Source organism: Dermacentor andersoni, chromosome 7 (assembly GCF_023375885.2).
Source record: "Dermacentor andersoni chromosome 7, qqDerAnde1_hic_scaffold, whole genome shotgun sequence".
Taxonomy (NCBI): domain Eukaryota; kingdom Metazoa; phylum Arthropoda; class Arachnida; order Ixodida; family Ixodidae; genus Dermacentor; species Dermacentor andersoni.
This window is the reverse complement of record NC_092820.1, coordinates 39,684,228-39,705,824: the sequence shown is the minus strand read 5'-3', so window position 1 is coordinate 39,705,824 and position 21,597 is coordinate 39,684,228. Positions and strand designations below refer to the sequence as shown.

At 45.6% G+C, this 21,597-nt stretch overlaps 1 long non-coding RNA gene across 2 annotated transcripts in view; it reads right to left on the bottom strand.

The window, feature by feature from the left end:
• The window catches only part of LOC129385891 (uncharacterized), an 81,258-nt gene that overhangs the window by 33,139 nt on the left and 26,522 nt on the right, over positions 1-21,597 (bottom strand). Inside the window, exons 2-3 of one of the 2 annotated variants that reach the window (XR_011895383.1) lie at positions 20,209-20,259; positions 9,063-9,209 (exon numbers count right to left, since the gene is read on the bottom strand). This is a non-coding gene — a long non-coding RNA (uncharacterized lncRNA). The remainder of the gene's footprint in view (positions 1-9,062; positions 9,210-20,208; positions 20,260-21,597) is intronic. The other variant, XR_011895382.1, reaches the window with a different exon arrangement.

The window sequence follows — 21,597 nt, the reverse complement described above, 5'->3', positions numbered from 1 at the left end:
ATTTGTGACTCCTCGGTGTGCTTCGTTTAGAGTTTGCTAGATTGATGCCATGTAAGGTACTCCACTCTTCATGTAGACATTGTAAATAAACCCAGTACTCGTTCTAGATGAGAACACGTTCCTCCCTTCAACAACGTCCTTAGCGCGGATGAGTTCGACAACGGCTTGAGCCAGCTACCCCTTCTTAAACGCCCGGAGACAACTCCTACAGCAGCTACACGACTAACCCACCGCCGGTCATCTCGGTGTCTCCCGTACCTACGACCGTGTACGCCGCCGCTTTTACTGGTCCGGCTTTTATCGCTCTGTGCGCTGCTACATTGCTGCCTGTGCACTCTCTCAGCGCCGCAAGCGACACGCGCTGGCCGCCTACACACCGTCGATACCCCTTCCGAACCATTCTTTCGCGTCGGCGTCGATCTGCTACGCCTTTTTTCTACGTCTAAAACAGGAAAGAAGTGGGTCGCTATCGCGACTGACTACACGACGCGTTGCGCCATCACGCGAGCATTGCTAGCAACCTGCGCTACGGACGTTGCGGAGTTTCCTGCTGTATGACATCATACAGCATCACGGCGCGCCGAGACGCCCAGCTGCTCACTGTTCGCGCCCGCAGCTTCTTCCCCGCGTTGTCGAAGGTCTTTAGTCATGTTCTGCCATGCACAAAATCTCCACCGCATATCATTCGTAGATCAATGCACTAACTGAGCGGCTCAACGGGAGGTTGATAGAGATTCTATCAATGTACGTTTTTCCGGACCACAGTGACAAGGACGGCATGTTACTTACATATAATTTGCATATATTTCATCCCGTCAGGAGACCGCTGGTTTTTCTCCCTGCTATCTGCTGTTTGGTCGCCACACAACTTTGCCCTACGACACATTATTTGGCGCTACGACCAACAGTTCAACTGAGTATGCCCGCGACATCTTCGCCAGGGCTCACTGAGCTAGCGAGTTTGCATCTCATGGCTAACTGCCTCACAGGTTGCACAGAAGACGAGGTACGACACCTGCCACCAGAACGTACATTTTCCCCCTGGGTCTCTAGTTCTTCCATGGACACTACAATGCTGCATCGGAATGTCCGAAAAACTGCTGCCGCTCTACACAGGGCCTTATAATATCGTGCGCCAGCTCGGCGATGTAAATTACGAAGTATCCCCGCTCGACTATAGTTCATCGTCTGCCACTTTGATCATTGATGTTGCCTACGTTTCTATGCTTAAATGCTACTTCACGGACACTTTGTCCCCATAAACGCTACCGCCGACACGGCGACGTTCCGACCCGGGAATAGTGTTGCAGAGCAGGGGGTAAGGCCATTTTATTACTGTTAATAAAGGCGACGATTTATCGAAAAGAGTGTGCGGCTAGGTCTGGTAGCCATCTTGTGCATTCAGTCATGCTGCAACTTGTACATGCTTCTAAATACAGCTATACTTCACTAATTCTGCCCCGTGGCAACACCTTCGGTCCATATACAACCACCTAAATTCGGCATTGTAAGAGAAACAATATATATATATATATATATATATATATATATATATATATATATATATATATATATATATATACCATCAGCCTGGTTACGCCCACTGCAGGGCAAAAGCTTCCCCCATACTTCTCCACCTACCCCGGTCATCCCCTAATTGTGGCCTTGTTGTACCTGCAAACTTCTTAATCTCATCCGCCCACAATAAATTTCTGCCGCCCCTGCTTCGCTTCCCTTCTCTTGGAATCTAGTCCGTAACCCTTAATGACCATCGGTTATCTTCCCTCCTCATTACATGTCCTGCCCATGCCCATTTCTTTTTCTTGATTTCAAATAAGATGTCATTAGACAGTTTTAGTATAGCGTAAAGCAGCAAACGCAAAGAGTTAGCGTTAGCGTTAGCGTTGCGTGCACCACACTGCGCATGCGCTATACGTAAACGCTGCTGGAGCTCTTACGTACGTACGCTATTTTCAGGATTTAGCGTTGAACGCTAACGCACGCAAGGGGAGCCTTACGTACGGCAAGATGGCGGCGCCAGTCGAAGTGAGAGCAGTCCGCTTCGGATCTATCGAGTCGTCTGCCTGCACTGCTAGGCTCTATCCTTCCCCGCTAATGCTCGTGTTCGCCTTAGATTTGTGTGATGATGCTTCGGCAGCGGCGCACAGGTGACAAATGGGCGTTGTTTGCGATATACGTCCTCGATTAGCCGGGCAGTAGGCTTAACTAGAGGGTTTGCTAATGTTTGCTCATGTTTGCTGTATCCGCCTCGAGATGGCGCCCAAGTGTATTTCGCTCGTTCGCTTGGTGTAAAGCCGCATGTGAAGCCGATGCATGTCATGTTTTCCGCGGCAAAACACAGTAGTGTGGTCGGTGCTGTGGTCACAATGCGTGTGCGTTTTACCAACGACGACGATATGAACCTCGTGAAGGAGGTTTTCGCCTTGAACCCATTCGGATGGACGTCAAGGTGGGCGTCCGTTGCAAAAAATTGGAAAGAAGTGGGAAATCCGCTTTCTGGAAGCGAAATTGCCGGCGAAACGTCCCCTCCGGTATAGCTTCGACGTTGAGTGGATCTTGAGGACACGTATAACCTGCGCGGTCGCTCTCATTCCCGAAGCATAAGGGCGTCTATGTCATCCCAACTTAAAAAGGACACGTAATATGGGTCCCACAGAACACTCGATCGCGGCATGCCAAGATTAATCGGTGTGTTTCGCGACTCTGGACAAAACAACGCTCAAACCAAACACCTACATGCGTAATTAACGCAGCGACTGTGGCTTTTGATAAGCTTGACTTAGGGACACACTTGCGGATTCGGCATTGGATAAGCTCGACATTTCGTGTGGATTTGGCTTTCCAGTACTTTGTGTTTTTACATCTAGATGGCGCTGTATTTGTTTGCGTTAACGTTAACGCTTTTCTCCGTTCCGTTATTCTAAAACACTACCTTGTGCCGCGCAGTGCAGTCTTTCCTTGCGTTAGCGTTGCGTCGCACGCTAACGCTAACGCAAGCATTTTACGCTATACTAAAACTCTCTATTAACTCGCGTTTGTTCCCTCACCCAATGTGCTCTTTTCTTATCCCTTAACGTTACAGCGATCATTCTTCTTTTCATAGCTCGTTGCGTCAGCCTCAATTTAAGTAGAACCCTTGTTGTAAGCCTCCAGGTGTCTGCCCCGCACGTGAGTACTGGTAAGACACAGCCTTTATACACTTTTCTTTTGAGGGATAATGGCAACCTGCTGCTCATGATCTGAGAATGCCTGCCAAACGCACCCCAGCCCATTCTTGTTCTTCTGGTTATTTCAGTCTCATGATGCGGATCCGCGGTCACTACCTGTCCTAAGTAGATGTATTCCCCTACCACTTCCAGTGCCTCGATACCTGTCGAAAGCTGCTGTTCTCTTCTGAGACTGTGAAATATTGCTTTAGTTTTCTTGAGATTAATTTTTAGACGCACCGTTCTGCTTTGCCTCTCCACGTAAGTGAGCATGCATTGCAATTGGTCCCCTGAGTTACTAAGCAAGGCAATATCATCAGCGAATCGCAAGTTACTAAGGTATTCTCCATTAATACTTATCCCCAATTCTTCGCAATCCACGTCTTTGAATACCTCCTGTAAACACGCTGTTAATGGCATTGGAGAGATCGTATCTCCCCGCCTGACGCCTTTCTTTACTGGGATTTTGCTGCTTTCTTTGTGCAGGGCTACGGTGGCTGTGGAGCCGCTAGAGATATCTTTCAGCATGTTTACATACAGCTCGTATATACCCTGATTCCGTAATGCCTTCATGGCTGCTGAGCTTTCGACTGAATCAAACGCTTTTTCTTAATCAATGAAAGCTATTATAAGGGTTGGTTATATTTCGCACATTTCTCTATCACCTGATTGATAGTATGAATATGGTCTATCGTTGAGTAGCCTTTACGAAATCCGGCCTTGTCCTTTGTTTGACAGAAGTCTAAGGTGTTTCTGATTTTATTTGCGATTACCTTTGTAAATACTTTGTAGGCAACGGACAGTAAGCTCATCGGTCTATAATTTTTCATGCCTTTGGCGTCCCCTTTCTTATGGATTAGTATTATGTAAGCATTCTTCCAAGATTCTGGTACGCTCGAGCTCTTGAGCCATTGCGTATACAGGGTGGCCAGTTTTTCTAGAACAATCTGCCTGCCATCCTTCAACAAATCTGCTGTTACCTGATCCTCCCGAGCTGCCTTCCCCCTTTGCGTAGCTCCAAAGGCTTTCTTTACTTCCTCCGGCGTTACTTCAGGAATTTCAAATTCCACTGTACTATTCTCTCTTCCATTATTGTCGTGGGTGCCACTGGTACTGTATAAATATCTATATTACTCCTCAACCACTTGAACTGTCTTATCCCTTTTAGTAATGATATTGCCGGCTTTGTCTCTTAACGCATACATCTGATTCTTGCCTATTTCTAGTTTCTTCTTCACTGCTTTTAGGCTTCCTCCGTTCTTGAGAGCATGTTCAATTCAATCCATATTATGCTTCCTTAAGTCAGATGTTTTACGCTTGTTGATTAACTTCGAAAGTTCTGCCATTTCTAGTCTAGCTGGAGGGTTAGAGGCTTTCATACATTGGCGTGTCTCGATCAGATCTTTCGTCTCCTGCGATGGCTTTCTGGCATCCTGTCTAATGGAGTTACCATCAAGTTCTATTGCACACTCCTTTACGATGCGCATAAGATTGTCGGTCATTGCTTCAACACTAAGGCCCTCTTCCTGAGTTAAAGCCGAATACCTGTTCTGTAGCTTGATCCGGCATTCCTCTATGTTCCCTCTTACCACTAACTCATTGATCAGTTTCTTATGTACTGGTTTCTTCCGTTCCCTTGTCAAGTGTATGCCAATTCAAGTGCGTACTATCCTATGGTCACAGCAGCGGACCTTGCCGAGCACGTCCACATCTTGAATGAAGCCAGGGTTAGTGCAGAGTACAAAGTCTATTTCATTTCTAGTCTCGCCATTCGGGTTGCTCCACGTCCACTTTCGGCTATCCCGCTTGCGGAAGAAGGTATTCATTATCCGCACATTATTCTGTTCTGCGAACTCTACTAATAACTCTCCCTTGCTATTCCTAGAGCCTATGCCATAAGCCTATGCCACTGACTTGTCTCCAGCCTGCTTCTTGCCTACCCTGTCGTTGAAGGCGCCCATCTGTATAGTGTATTTTGTTTTCAATTTACACATCGCCGATTCCCCGTCTTCATAGAAGCTTTCGACTTCCTGGCCATCATGACTGGATGTAGGGGCGTAGACCTGTACGACCTTCAATTTGTTTTACAAGACCTGCCACCTTCCCGTTAATTCTATAGATTTCCTTTATGTTACCAGATATATCCTTATGAATGAGGAATCCGACTCCTAGTTCTCGTCCCTCTGCCAAGGCCCGGTTGCACAGGACGTGCCCTCTTTCTAGCACTGTATATGCTTCTGTCGTCCTCCTAACTTCACTGAGCCCTACTATATCCAATTTAGTGCCTTTTAATTGCTCTAGTATATATATATATATATATATACACATCTATATATACATATACATATACATATATATATATATATATATATATATATATATATATATATATATATATATACATATATAAATATATATATATATATATATATATATATATATATATATCAAGCGGTTCACTTAGTGTACCAAGATCGCCTTCATACGCTTTGTTTTTGAATCCCACTTCACGAATAATGAGAGAGGAAAAACGTGGGGTGACGCTGCCTACGCACATGACCGGTGCATCTGCGGTCGCACATACCGCTCAGCAATGCAGTCCCTAGATGATGGCCGCTGGGCAGCCTACGAATAAGCTTCGGCCGTGTACATAGCAGCCATAAAGAATGCTAAAGTAACTTTTCTAAATGGCACGTTACCTTCACTGCTCACATCCGATCCGAAAGAGTTACGGCGCGTGTTTCATCCTAAAAGTGATAGCGCAGTCAGTCTTGTTGATTCTGCAGAGAATACTATACCTGATGCGCAGTGTGCCCGTGTGTTAGGTGAAGTCTTTGTCCGCAACTTCTCTACAACAACTAAAACAACGCTTCCTCATGTTAAACCTTTAGTATATATAGTAATGTCTCCCATTATAATTGGCTACAATGGCGTGGTCAAAGCTATAAAAAATTTAAAAGCTTCCTCCTCACCTGGGTACGATTCCATTAATCCTAGGTTTCTTATAAATAGTCTGTTACTCATCAATTATATTAACAAAAATTTCTCAACAGTCTCTAGAGAACAGTTCTCTCGGGAGGGTGGTTACACTTCACAAGTCTGGTAATAAACACTCGCCTCTAAATTATCGCCCCATTTCTCTAACTGGTATTCCACGTAAAATTTTCGAGCATATTCTATTTTCAAATCTTGTTTCTTTTCTTGAATCAAACTCATTTTTTTCGCCTTCACAACATCGTTTCCGCAAGACATTCTCGTGCGACACTCAACTCGTAGGTTTCACTCACCGTCATAATGCTATCCTCGATCGTTCCTCTTTAGCTGACCGTACAAGTTTAGATTTTTCAAAAGCCTTCGATAAAGTATGCCAAAACTTCTTTTATATAAGTTGCAGTTACTAAATTTGGATTTCAAACAACTTGCATGGCTTGAATGTTTTTACTAAATCGTTCCCAGTTTGTCTCTGTTAATAACACCGACTCTCCTCCGAGTCCTGTTTCCTCAGGGGTACTACAAGGATCGGTGCTTGGCCCTCTCCTCTTTCTAATCTATCTACATTAACGACTTACCTTCCTGCGTCTCTTCCCATATCAACTTGTTTGCAGATGACTGTGTAATATTTCGAGAAATATCTAGTCCTAACGGTACTACTATTCTACAGTCTGATGTTGATGCTATATCCGATTGGTCTAAGACTTGGTGCATAAAATTAAACACTAAAAAAGGCAAAATCATGCGTGTAGCTAGATCTCCTAATGCAAATGTTTCATATCATCTTGATAAAGTTCCTTTGGAAGTAGTATCGTCATACAGACATCTTGGTGTCACTATATCCTCAAAACTAACCTCAAATGATCACATTGGATCCATAATCGCCAGTGCCAACAAAACACTTGCATATATTCGCCGGAATTTCTCACGCGCTCTTCAGGCTCTTAAACTATTACTTTATAAAAGACTAATTCGTTCGAAGGTGATATACGCCACCTCTGTTTCGGACCCTTTCCATGACAACCTAATCTACTCACTCGAAATAGTTAAAAAGAACACTGCACGTTTTATTATGTCTAATCATGCTGGGACCACAAGTGTGACTAATATGAAATCGAGCCTTGAACTACCATCGCTAGCATCTCGCCGTAAGATTCATCGCTTGTGTTTTTTCACCGCATATTTCACCATCGTTCACTACATTACGATTTCATCTTTCCTCCCCAGTATGTATCATCACGCATTGAAGACCGTCATAAAGTAGCCGCTCCTTTTTGTAGGACACTTATTTTTCAGTACTCATTTTTTCCCAGGATTTGTGAGGACTGGAACCATCTTCCTACCACTACTGCAGAAATTACAGACCATCAACGTTTCAAGAACGCTTTAACTAACAGTAACTAATTAGTTCTTTTCCTCATGTTATTTTCTCGTTGTTTCTTGTTTGCTTGTGCTTACCTGTATCATCTAGTCACTTCATATGGTTTTCTATTTCGGTGATTTAAATTGATTTGATTTATTAATTAGCGTATTGTATTTTATTCGTACTTTATATATCTCCATGTATAAGTGTATCTTTTCACAGAAATGTTTTTTTCTGCCACTCCCCTCTGTAATGCTCCGGCCCTGAGGTTACAATAAATAAATAAATAAATAAATAAATAAATAAATAAATAAATAAATAAATAAATAAATAAATAAATAATGTCAAGCACGTCGTAGGTGCCGGCGCGATTGCAGCAGCAGGTGCGGCATATGCATGGGAGATGCGGTGAACGCAGCGGCACTTGTGTCGGTGAAGTGTGTGCCCTATTGAAAAATGTATGATTTCCTAATGTATGCACTCCATGTATGCAGCCTAAACAGCTTCGCAGGTGATCTGCCTCATATGAATGTTGTGGCGATGCGAATTTTAATTTAATACGTTGCAGTTTTTTTCTCCACCTATTTGTGCGAGCTTGCTATACTTTTGTTATAAAATTTCTTTCCTTCTATTCATGTAGTGTTGAAATTTGTGTTTAAGTGTAGACTATTTTTGTAGTTAAACTCAAGTATCCAAGATGGGCACTGTGGGAACGTCCACATTATATTAGGCTCTTAGCAAATAAAACATTCTTCCAAGCTATAATATAATGGTTTCTTGTTGGGTAGTGCTGATGGAACTAGAGAAAAAAGAAATAATGATCCATCTAGAAAGCATACAAAAAAAAATCAGTTCGATTCGGTTAGAATTCACTCTCATGGTACGAATCACAGCATAACCGAAATTCTGAGCAATCAGGGCATCATCGCGATTGGATGCTCTGTAAGGAAGAATTGAATTATTCTTTCTTCGGTTTTTCCTTGAGGTTCTCCAATTGTTTCTTACGAAAACTAATCGAGTACACATGTTCTTCAGGACAGGTTTTGGCATATCTTAGTTTTGCTTTTTCTTATTTGCTCACAAAAGCCATTTAACTTTCCTTGTTTCCCTGTTTGTGCTTTTCATAGCTACTTTGCCCTATGCGGCGTAAAGCATAGTGTGCTTTCTACCATAGAGTGGTGATTGTATATTTCCGTTCTTATTGTGCGTTGGTACCTACAAGACAAGCAGTTTTGTGTCGCTTGTTGTAAGGCATGACGTTCTACAAAAGCTACCGGAATTTCTGTATCTCCTACTATTCCTTAGAACCTCCTCGAAGGCTGCAGATCAGTACGATATAAAGATAACCCGAACACATGTGGATAACTCTAAATTTTAAATGTAATAAGAAAATTTTATTTTAGCTTCGCTACCTTATCAAGGAGAACCCCTTTCGACAGGTCAGCAGGCTCAGGCGATACGCGAGGGTGAAAGTCACCTACCGTGTACGCCAGTTCCAGCAATGTCAGACAGAGCGCCTTGCTTCTCCTTGTGCTTGTATTGGCGACCCTACAGTCAAAACTCAGGAAGAAGCAGCCGATGGCACACCACTTGAGAAGCATCGAGGCGAAGGCCACGAACCTTTCTTGCTGCAAGAATGGATGCATAGAGCCAATTTGAATTGTGGATGTTGTTGCAATTCTGCGATCGATAACTCGTGCTGCAGGCCAATAGCTAATAATATTCTGTAGAATTGATTTAGGGCTTTTTTATTTTAGGTTTTCTCTTCTAGTTACCCTTGGATTGGTCAGTATATTTGCGTTTAATCCTGGGAGATTGAGCTGCGGAGGAAAATATTAATTAAACTTAGCATATTTGCCAAAGACGTAAACACTACAAAATACCACTTCTTCAATTCCTTTACCTACTAGGGCACTAAAGTAACAAGCTCGCTGTCGCCTATGTAGACGTTCTGTCGTTCTGCAGCTTTTCCTGTACTGAACGTCGCTATTTCTTAATTACTAACAAAGTCGTACAATAGTTAAAACAGCTGTTTCACTAAATTTCGCACCTGACTGTGGGAAAGTCAATCTGTCTTGTTTGAGTTCATATCCTACAGAATTGTTCCTTACTCAAGTATCCTTAGGCGAACAGACTCCACGCATACTGCGCAGTCGTAAATGAATGTTCAACTAATCTTCTAAAGAATTCGTAGACGAGGAACTGGCTTCTTTTCTGCAGTGATAGAGAAAAGAAGCATAGCCTTTAGGTCCTTGCTTCTTGGTATTTCTGAAGTGATTAATGGAACTTACTTCTATGTAGCATTAAAACGCAGGTAGATGATGCTTTGTCGATGTTTGTTTATTTGCCTACCCACAAAATTCCACAGCGGCATCTTGCGTGAAGATTGAAAGCTTGCACTGAGCCGGTTAACTTTTACTGTTCGTGCTGATTGCAAGATGTGATGGGCGAAAACATAAACAGTAAGCGTGACGAGCTGACATATTTATGCAATGTGTCCAATAAATGGTATCGCTTTGAGGCGTGAACTGAAGTTCTAAATAAAGATGCAAAGGTCGTATAATTGGGTTCCATCGACTTTGTAACAACTGTAAATGTAAATTCGCCTTTGTGATCCTGTAATGTGGTAACGTGAATGCTCATAAAAACTGTTTCTTGTGGGCGATTGGCCTAAACATCACTGGCGGAAATGCTCTGTGTTTCGTGAAGAGAATGGCATGTGACACATTTGTGGCAACGACACTACGAATCATCTGGCGTTTAGTAAAGGAGCTTGCATTCATTGACTTGTACAGAACATGTGCACCAAGCACACTGTCCCCTTCAACCTATTTTTTACCTTTATTTCTGCTTGTGTCATATGACACAGTTAAGAAGCACATGAAAGCAGGAAGTTGTATGTTTCAAGTATCTTAAAACCTTTATTGAAGACACACAATGAAACAAAACAATGCAGCATTTATCGTATTTTTTGCCGCGACAAGCGCGCGAATGACAAATAGCATCTGCATAATCGCACGAGGAAGTGATAGTAAAGTAGAGCATTTAGCCTTCTAGTGTATGTTAAAGGAACAATATCCGCGCTATGATTGTTTCGCTTTTGCATCAGTCGCCGTTTTCACTCGTGCACACTGTTTGTTATTCCGAACTTTTAATTTCATTCGACTGAACCTCTCAATGTAGAACTTAAAGAGCGCCAGATAGTTAAGTAAAATAATTTGCAATACTGTGCCATCGCGCCATTGTTACAATATAAAAAGAGAAAGGTCATCGACTTCGTCAAATAAAAATCTTCGAGTGCAATGTTTTTCCCAGTTTCAACGTTATACACGAAATCCTGCTACTGAAACAGCTGGACTTCAATGATCCGCTTTAATGCTAAGTTATTCACTTTGTCCGTTTTTTTATTGCTTTGGAAGGCCGGTACTATGCTATGCACTTCAGCATATAAGAAGAAGGCTTCTGGTGTGTACAGAAAACTTCATTGGCAAAGAGAACGGGTTCATCCAGGGGACTGCGCACATGTTATTCAATGGTGGAGCTTACATAAAAGCAACAGTGAGTGCAGTGTAACAAACGAACGCGCTCTAAGTGGACGAAATAGTCATGCTCTGAACTCAAATTATACCCTGTCAGTGGTTTGTCGCGTAGTTGTCGCCTTATAAATCCTTGGTAAAGGTGTAAGAAACAGTATTTCTAAAATTCTAGTACTGGTTTTAGTGATTTTGTTGTTTCATAGGTAGCTTTCACTTAAATTTTTGCCTTCAGTTAAATAAAGAACAGAAATTAGTTTTTGTTGCGCCAAGGTGGTGTCGCAGGTAGTGTCAAGCACATAGTCGCCATGGCGTTTTTCAGGCTTCGCAGCCGCTTCTTGCGTGTGCAGCCTATAAAAGCATATCTTTCGATATCTGTTTTTGTAGGAGGCACTGGTAGCTACGGTGTTGATTTCAAATCAAAAGAAGCGTGAAAAACTAGCCTCTGATATTACGGGCTGCTGCTCTACAATAACTATGAAACGGTGCATTAAAATCACATGCAAAGATTCGTCTCAGTTTGGCTGATGAAGCAACGTGTGATGTTTAATGACGCAAAGGCCAGGTATGTCCAAAGAGCGCCATGCTAGCTAGTCAGGCTCATAAATATGTAGAATTGTGTTTTCAAAACGCTCAATACGCTCAGTATGTGCATATGTTACACTGATGTGGAGATCATTGTATTCGAAGTTTATGTGCGTTTGATATTAATATTTTTTATCTTAATATCCTAATTGACGCAGTCCGAAACATCCTCAGTGAAACGTGGGAGTTATCTTCAAGGCGAAACTGGTCGACCAACGCCAACTCACCACCCGCGTACGGCAGGCGGTCCAGGCCAGCGGTTCCCTGGAGTAAGGGACGTTCCCAGCTCTAGTGATAAGTCCCTGTTTCAATGAAGCTATATTCGTTGAATAATTCATTTATTGTCTTGACTCACCTTGTGTACTGACCTGCAGCAATCAATACCCTACAGAGCAGTAAATAAACGATTTCGTTTAAGAATACTCTGTTCGCTGAGGTCTAGCAATATGAAAATGCCTTATAAAATTCAACTCACATTTGTGCTCGCATACAACACGTCATACAGGTATCCAAAAGAGAATTTGTTACCGTAAGCGAAGATATGTCCTTTCCTTTTCATGGACGCACTTTCAAGTGTCTAAACTTCTCTTAAAGCGAAATGCTAGTCGAGGGTGCAAGAAAGAACACATTTATGGCTACAACATAAACGTGGGCGCATACAAGAAAAAGGGAAATATAAAGCATTTGAAGTGCACAATTTTTTACACGCGCAAAAACCAACTAGTGTACAAAGTAACAAGGGTTTATGCAAGCACTTTCAAGCAAAATCCTAGTGGATCACAGTATTGAGAGGAATTATCGATGTATTTCACCAGATAAATTGCTTGGTTGCTTAACTGCAACGGTAAGCTCTTCAATATTTTTGTGCCAATGAATAGTAACAGTCGCTCACCGTATTCAATATTAGCAACAGTGGCGTAGACAGAAATTTTGTTCGCTGGGGGAAGGGGGGGGGGGGGGTCCACTTGGCAGCTCAGCCTCCTCGTTATAGAATTTGTTGAGGGATCAAATACATGAATAATAACTGCATTATCATTGCCAAAGATGCTGCGAACGAATTTGAAAGCTACACGCTGTTAAGACAAGTAAAATGTGTACTTTTTCATGAAAGAATATACTTGTATGTCCCGAAAATTGCACCCGAAATAACTGATATCAATGATTCCATGTTTTTGTCTATTTAATAACTAAAAAGAATATCACACGAACTTTAGAACTGTATCAGTTCGAAATCAGCAAAGCAGTGCATGCCGCTGATGTGAAAAATATAAAGGCCATGATATGAATAAGTTCAGGACAAATATGTTAATGAAACTTTGTCATTCAAGAACCATTGTTTACGTTTTGTTGATATGTAACCGGCAGGGAAAAATCTAAATGTTGCTGTCATTGGTTCTAATGTATTACGCAGGAGTAGCTGTCACCGGTCGTGTTCTGTGAGTGATTGCAGCGAAATAATAGTCGCAACAGAGAGCACGTATAAAAAGCAAGATTTCTACAAAATATACAAGGCAGAGACAAATAAAGTGAGCCAATGTGACTATATGACGAACGGGGTACTTCACTTAAAAAGTAGTCTCCATGAGCATTTATACTGCGAGACAGCTGTTAAGCCTCCACAGCTTATTGCGCAAGTCGCGCGCTGAAGACAATGACGCTGGCCATGATGATGAATACATACAAATGAAGAAGATGAAGGGATAATATAATGCTCACACAATTACTCCCGCGCGTGGAAGCGGCCAACCTGGCCGCTGGTTATGGCGGGAAATGCCATATGAAAGGTTTTAAGCGCGAAACATGCACAATCTCTCTGGAACGGCAGTGGCCGTCCAAAGGCGCCACAACTGGAGTGACACGGTAGTTAACTGGTGAAGTCTGTTCCTGTACGATGTAGGACCCGGTCAAACGGGACTGAAATTTCTCGCACAATCCCGGAGCGCGAACTGCGGTCCACAGTAACACTTTGTCTCCAGGGTCGAAGGGAACGACACGGTGAGTTGCATCATAGCGAATTTTGCGGTCTTGTTGACTGGCGTCGGTGTTGAGGCGGGCACGTTGGTGGCACCGGGCAATGCGCGAAACGAACTGCTCACACACAGATGTGGACAAAGGCACCGGAGAAAGAAGCGTCGAGGATAGTGAGCGGTTGGCGACCATACACGAGGAAAAAGGGCGAGTATCCCGCAGTGCGTTGGACGACTGTGTTGTATGCGAAAGTGACGAATGGTAGAATGACATCCCAATTGGTGTGGTCAAGGTTGATGTACATATACATCATGTCGGACAACGTGCGATGAAAGCGCTCTGTGAGACCATTAATTTGAGGGTGGTAGCTGGAAGTCGTTTTATGGATGGTAGTGCACGCACGGAGCAGATCGTCGAGAAATTTAGAAAGAAAGGTCCTGGGCCGCGGTCACTCAAAAGGACACGTGGGTCTCCATGCCATAAAAAGATGGCTTCCAAGAAAAAGGCTGCAACCTCTCCTATGGATCCCCAAGATAGTGCGGCTCTTTCAGCGTACCGTGTCAAGTGGTCTACAGCTGTGACGATCCATCATTTACCGCCAATGGTTAAGGGTAGCGGTCCATAGTGGTCGACACTAATGACTGCGAAAGGAGATTCAGGACACGGGACAGGTTGGAGCAGTCCAGCCGGAGGTGAGGTCAGTCGTCTGCGGTGTTGGCGGAGTGAACAGGAAGCCACGTATTTCGCTACGCTGGTGGCAAGCCCAGGTCAAGAGTAGCGGCTGCGTATTCGCTCGTGTGTTTTATGGAAACCAAAATGACAGGCAGGGGGACCGTCCTGAAAGGTCTCCAATATATGGGCAAGAAGTGATCGGGGTACGATAGGAACCCAACGGTGTCCTTCGGGATGAAGCACGTACCGGTATAATATCGAATTTTCGATCTTGAAGTTCTTCAAGTGACGACGTAGCCGAGCGTTAGGTGTGCGAGATGATCCGCGAATACGTTCCATAACAGAGTGGCAGTAGAAGTCATTACGTTGGCAACAGGCAAACGTATGAGAATGGCTGGATGGGAGCTGGTCGAGAGCTGCGAGCGAAGGGAATGCAGGCGACGCCCCGCGGTTTCCTCAAGCAAGATGGTAAGCAAGCAGCGTTTGAGCACTGTGGTAGGGGACAACGAGAGAGAGCATCGGCATCCTGGTGTTTTTTTCCAGACTTGTAGGTGACGTCGAAGTGGTATTCTTGTAAACGGAGTATCCAACGGCCGAGACGTCCCGTTAAATTCTTTAGCGTCGCCAACCAGCATAAGGTGTGGTGATCAGTAACGACCGTAAAGTGGCGGCCGTGCAGATAAGGCCGAAATGTTTGGACGGACCAAACAACGGCGAGACAGTCTTGCTCGGTAATCGTATAACTTTTTTCTGCAGCTGTTAGCGTGCGACTTGCATATGCAACCACACGTTCTTCAGAATTTTGCTGACGTTCCAGAAGAACAGCGCCGATACCATGTCCGCTGGTGTCAGTATGTAGAACAGTGGGTGCGGTGTTGTCGAAATGACAAAGCACAGGTTCAGACATGAGGGCACGCTTGAGGGCGTCAAAAGCAGTTTGGCATTCGTCCGACCATACGTAGGGAGCTCCAGAAGGAAGGAGTTGAAGGAGCTGCGCCGCAATGTTGGCAAAGTTACGTATGAAGCGCCGGAAATACGAAGCTAGGCCAAGGAAGCTACGCAAGTCTTCGGCGTGTTGAGGCCTGAGGAAGCGGAGGACAGCGGTAATCTTGTCGGGGTCGGGTCGACGGCCCTCCTTGCTGACAAGGCGTCCGAGCACTTTAATGATTTTGCTGGCAAAGTGGCACTTTTTTGTATTCAGCTCAAGGCCAGCAGCTGAGAGGCACGTCAGGACTTCGTCGAGGCGCTGCAGGTGCTGATGGAAGGTCGACGAAAATATGATGATGCTACCGTCAAGGTAGCATAAGCAAGTCTTCCACTTTAGGCCCCGTAGTACGGTGTCAATCATCCGCTCAAATGTGGCCGGAGCATTACACACGCCGAAAGGCATTACGTTAAATTCGTAAAGTCCATCGGGTGTGGATAAGGCAGTCTTCTTCTTGTCTGCTGCGTGCATGGGTATCTGCCAGTATCCGGCACGTAGATCAAGGCTGCAGAAATACTCCGCACCTTGTAATGAATCTAAGGCATCATCGATTCGGGGCAGTGGATATACATTATTGCGGGTTATTTTGTTCAAGGAACGGTAGTCTACGCAAAATCGCACTGAGCCGTCTTTCTTACGCACCAAAACGACAGGTGACGACCAAGGAGTTGAAGACGTTGAAGACGGGCGTATTATGCTACGTTTCAGCATGTTGGCAACGTGGGTATCGATGATCTGTCGTTCAGCGGAAGAAATGCAATATGGCCGCCGGTGCACGATGGTAGTTCCATCTGTGTGTATGCGATGAGCCGTCGCAGAAGTCAGTCCCAGACGAGGAGAGCAGTCGAAACAGTCTTTATGCTTGGATAACAACGCCAGTAACTCCCCCGTCTGCTGTGGCGTTCGATCGGAGCTGATCGTACTAGCGATGTCAGAAGCAGGGACCGGATCCATAGCTGTGGGTGGTTGCGAAACAGCAGTAGTCGAGGTAAGGACAGATACAGGCTGAGTGTCCAAGACGCACATGAGAACGGCGCCCTTAGAAAGCAGGACTGGCTCATTGGTTGTGTAGAGTACAGCCAAAGTGGCCATGCCGTTGGTGAAGCGAACAAGGCTGGGTGCCAGAGCGATCCATCTGGATAACCAACGGGCTGACGGTACAACTAAAACGTCACCATCGGTGATGTCAGAGTTAACTGCAAGGAGTTGTTCGCAACCAGGGGGCACCATACAATCGTCGGCAGTTCATAAGCGAAGGTGTGCTTCGTGCGCGTCGCCGGAATTCTTGGTCTCCATCAAGTTAACGAGGCGTTCACGGCACGAGATGAGAGCTGACGCCGAAGAGAGAAAGTCCCACCCTAGTATAAGCATGTGAGCACAGGAAGTCAGCACTGCGAACTGGATATGGCGGCGTATCCCATCGATCGAAACTCTAAAGGTGCATTGCGCCGATGGTCGAATCGCAACATTATTTGCACCACGAAGAATAGCTCCACTGTGGGTGCAGTAACTTTGTGTAGACGAGCGCACAAGCCAGCGTGAACAATAGAAATAGCTGCTCCCGTATCAAGCAATACTATGACTGGTACACCTTCTACGCACACGAATAAAGTATTGGCCGGGCACGCTGGAGGAATTGCAGTCTGTGCGAGCCATGCAGCTTTTCACCATATAGTTTTCCGATCGGTAGTCAGGAGTGCGGGTGGCAGGTTGCAGGGGTGATGTCGAGCGTCGGAGAGGGGAGGGCGAGCGGCGGTGCCCTGGACGGTAGTTGCGAGGTGCTTTGGGAGTTGGAGAAAGTGAGTGTGGGGAGAGCCGGCGCTGGTAGAGACTCGGAGGAACCAATGGGTCTCTCTCATAAATATCGTAGCTGCGGCGTTCGTCCTGTTGTCGTCGTCGGCAAAAACGCGATATGTGACCGCGAATGCCACAATTATAACAAATGGGGCGGGGCGTAGGCCGGGCAGTGTAATATCCTGTGGCAGGTGGACGGGGTGGTAGAGTCGCCAGATGGTTGGGGCCAGTACCAGGAGCAGGAAGCGCTGTCCGAACGAACGCTGGTTGCATAGCCGCAACCTGAGCATACGAGGTGGATGGCAAAGGAGGGCCACAGCTCGCAGTGTAGGTCACGGAGGATAGCTCCTCTTTGATGATGTCGCACAGTCCAGGAACCGAAGGCTGAGGCTGAAGAACGGGAGGACTTAGCAGGCCACACGCTTGGAGCCATTCGCGTATGAGAGTCCGAATCAGCATACACAGGTCAGTATCCGACGAAGGAGGCGCGTCACCAGCGACAGGTTGTAAACGGATGGCCTGCAGTGCGTCTAGGTGTTTGCAAGTCGCGATCACATCGTTAACGGTGTTAGGATTCTTTATCGCCAGTGCGTTGAACGCGACGTGAGCAATCCCCTTTCACAATGTGACGAACACGTTCAGATTCCGTCATGGTGGCGTCAACACGGCGACAAAGGGCGAGGACGTCCTCGATATAAGATGTGTATGTTTCCCTTGGAAGTTGCATGCGTCCATCAAGCTTTTTCTTGGTGACCTCAGAGTGGACGTTGGGAGCGCCAAAAATCTACCGCAGCTGGTGTTTGAAGGCCGCCCAGTCAGGCAAGGTGCTCTCGTGGTTGAGGAACCAAGTCCTGGCAACGTCAGTGAGGTAGAATGCCACGTTGCGAAGCTTGTGCATGTCATCCCACCGGTTACACTCACGCGGCCCTAATTGTGGAGCCAGTCATCAACGTCGTCACTACGAAGGCCAGCGAACATGGTGGTATCGCGCTGCCGCGTGCTGATGGTCCATGAAAGAACGGCCAGTGGGGCAGAGAGGGTGACGCCGGAGACTCCTGGAGGATTTTATGGGGCATCCTGGCGGAAAGGTGGAGCAAGCGCGGCCTGAACGAAGCTCCAGGGAAACTCAAAGGTTTAGAGGACCAAGGGATCGAAAGCAGTCTCCACCACTTGCGAGACAGCTGCTAAGCCTCAACGGTTTATTGACGCTGGCCAAGATGATGAATGTATACAGATGAAGAAGATAAAGGGGTAATATAATGCTCACAATACATTTGTCCCATTGAATAATGAGTCGCGTGATTCCCGTCTTATAAAACTCCTTGGGCTGCTGCTTTAAGAAATCTGTAACTGACTCTTCACATCATCGTCCGACACGAACATGGTTCCTTTGAGTTGCCCCGAAATGTGGAAGTCGCAAGGCGACAGGTCTGTGCTGTATGGCGGGTGTTGCAGCGTTTCCCACTTGAACTCTGCCAGTTTTGTATAAACCACATCTTCGACGTGGGGACTGGCATTGCCAAGATGCAAGATGAACCCATGCGTCAATTTTCCAGGTCATTGGTTCTTGATTGCGACCAGCAGCCGATCCGGTGCTTCACAATATTGGAAACAATTGATAGACCCTTCAGATTTTGAAAATTCTATCATTAATGATGCCTTACGATCTAAAAAAGTCAACAACACCTTTGGGTGGTGAATTCGAATGTTTCCATTATAAGCTTTGCTGTCGTAGTTCAGGCTCGTAGTAGTGGCGCCATGATCCGTCCCCTGTTACAATTGCAGAAAAGAAGTCGTCACCCTCATTGTGATACCCGATCAGATGAGCAAAGGCAGATGATCGGGTATCTTCTCGCGGCGGTTCAATATCTTGGGCATTCATGGCGCACACAAGACCCGATAACCGAGCTGTTTATTAATTATAGTGGGAACGGAACCGTGACTGATGATTCCCTGCTCTGACAGTTCATCGATGCTTATCCTTTGTTCTTGTCAAATCAACTCATAAACCTTCACAATTGTTTTGGGGGTGACTGCACGGTTGCTTTGGCCCGGTCTAGCACCGTCTTTGGTACTTTCACGTCTTTCTTCGAACTGTTTGCTCCAATGTATCCCAGTGGTCAATGAAGTGTAATGTTAAACGTACACAGCAGCCACACGGCGACTAATTTCATTTTGGGAAACACCTCAAATGGTCAAAAACCTCACAACACCCCGCTGTTAAACTTTTGGAGCCTTAAATATGTCACGCAGCCTGTTACGATCGGCGCGCGGGCACTGGTGATCTATGAACAGCGACCTCCGAAGCCTTGCTAACCCGATACGACGACTGGCTTTGTAAGGATGACAATGCGCCGAGTCAACAGCCCATCGGCGCCGGCATGTCTGCTGCGGCGACTCGCTTTCGAAGGACGACAATGCACCACGTCAACAGCCCGTCAGCTCCACCACGTCTTGGCGTGGTGGGCGGACGAAATATTGTTAGTGGATTCGCCGTCGCCATCTCAGTTTGTTTGGAGCGGGCGAACTCTTGGAAGTATTTGCGGTACAGTCTCACAGGCCCAAGCGGTCAGTAAATGGACAGACGCAGCGGCCACTGTCGGTGGGGTCAGCTCTGGGATCAAAGAGGCACCTAGTCGGGTCAAAACCTCTGTCTGCGAGAACCCTTTCACCTGGGTGTGTTCAGTAAAACATGTGCGGAAGTAAGTGTGTAAGCCCTCCCCCTCAAATGCGGGTCGGCTACGATGATTTTGGACGCTCCCAGGTTTAAGGTTGAAAGGCCGTTTCGCCTCACCTAGGGATCGGGGGAGGACAGAGTGTTTATAAGCGATCGTTGCGTGGCTGCTCGGTGTGCATTTTCTTTCAGTTATGCTAGACTGATGAACTGTAACGTTTCCGTGTAGATACTGCAAATAAGTCCCATATTCATCATTCTCGATGAGAACAAGCCTCTCCCTTCAACAAGGTGTTCAACATGGATGAGTTAGACGACGGCATGGGCGAGCTCCCATCTATTTCATGCCCGACCCCAATAATTACAAGCCATGCTAAACCCACTCTTTGAGAGCATGAAAGAAGATTTATACTCACACTCACGTGTCACTCTTGTAAATGACGGATGCCTGTATGCTACGCGCATGCCTGGCAGATAATGAATCGAACCATTATTACGCGGGGTTGGTTGGCTCACTTTCATTTGACTCGTGCATTACAAATGCGAAGAATCAATGGAATACACTAATGTGAAGAAACAGCTTGATGAAAGGCAAAAGTCTGTCACTGGAAACAAAGTTCACTCCACGTATACACAAAACCTCGCAAGAAGATATTTAAATATGCGAATGAGTCTCCAATAAATCTACGTATCTAAGAAAAGGTCACTGTATGTAATGCGTCAAACAAGGCAAAAAACATGTTGCTAAATCACAGATTGACAGATCACAGAATCCTAGGGCCTGACCCCCTACCCTCCACTCCACCCCATGTATCAGGCGTGATTGAAGGCAGCGCGCTTCCTCTCCGCTTTTGTCCCTTGCGCAAACAAGACTGAGCCACCATTGTCAGCTGACCCATGCCACCCCCCCCCCCCCCGCCCTATGATTTCACTCGCACACATAGCGTGCGGCGCGCAGTCACGATCTTATCGCCCTTGGACTCGATACGAAACATGAGGGCGACAGCAGGATTTCGCCTGAACAGTCCATATAATTTATATCGCAATATTATAATAAGAGTATCCGGCAAATAAAGCGTCCCATGACCCATTACTTTCCGCAAAAGGAGTAAGGAAATCGAACTTTCAGGCAACAATGTCTTCTTTTTTTTATGGGGCGTGGGCCCCGAAATGAAAGAAACACAAAGGAAAGCATGTTGGCCATAATCGAATGCCTACTTTGGGCACCTAATGTGGCTACTGAAGGAGTATGGAAGAACGTACGGGACACTTCGTCCACTGAGAATCATACGCGTACTGCTCGCTAGCCTACAGCGGCGAGACAAGACTTTCCGTAGAGGTTGTGCTCAAGCGAATGCATGGCAATCCCCCGAGTCCCCACAGTGATGGTCGCGAGCGTCTATTGTTTCCTTTTCTCGTCTGCTAGCCAGAAAGCGTCTAAAACATTGCCAGGCGAAGATCCACTCGGCCAGAGAAAAACAAAAGCGCATCGAAGTGGCCCCATGGAGGTCGGAGCTACACGAGAGGAAGGCACTGGCTGGCACTGGTAGCCCGAGCAAGAAAATTGAAGAGGCTCAATTTGTCCTCTCGAATAAAAGTCAAAGTATCACACACACACACAAATATATATATATATATATATATATATATATATATATATATATATATATATATATATATATATATATATATATAAAGAATCATGGGGGCGCAATATGCCTTCAGGCGTTGTACGTCGATGGTTTCAGGACCATGGCAGCGTCGGTTCGTAGGTGACGTGACAGGCTCGACAATATATTTCACAA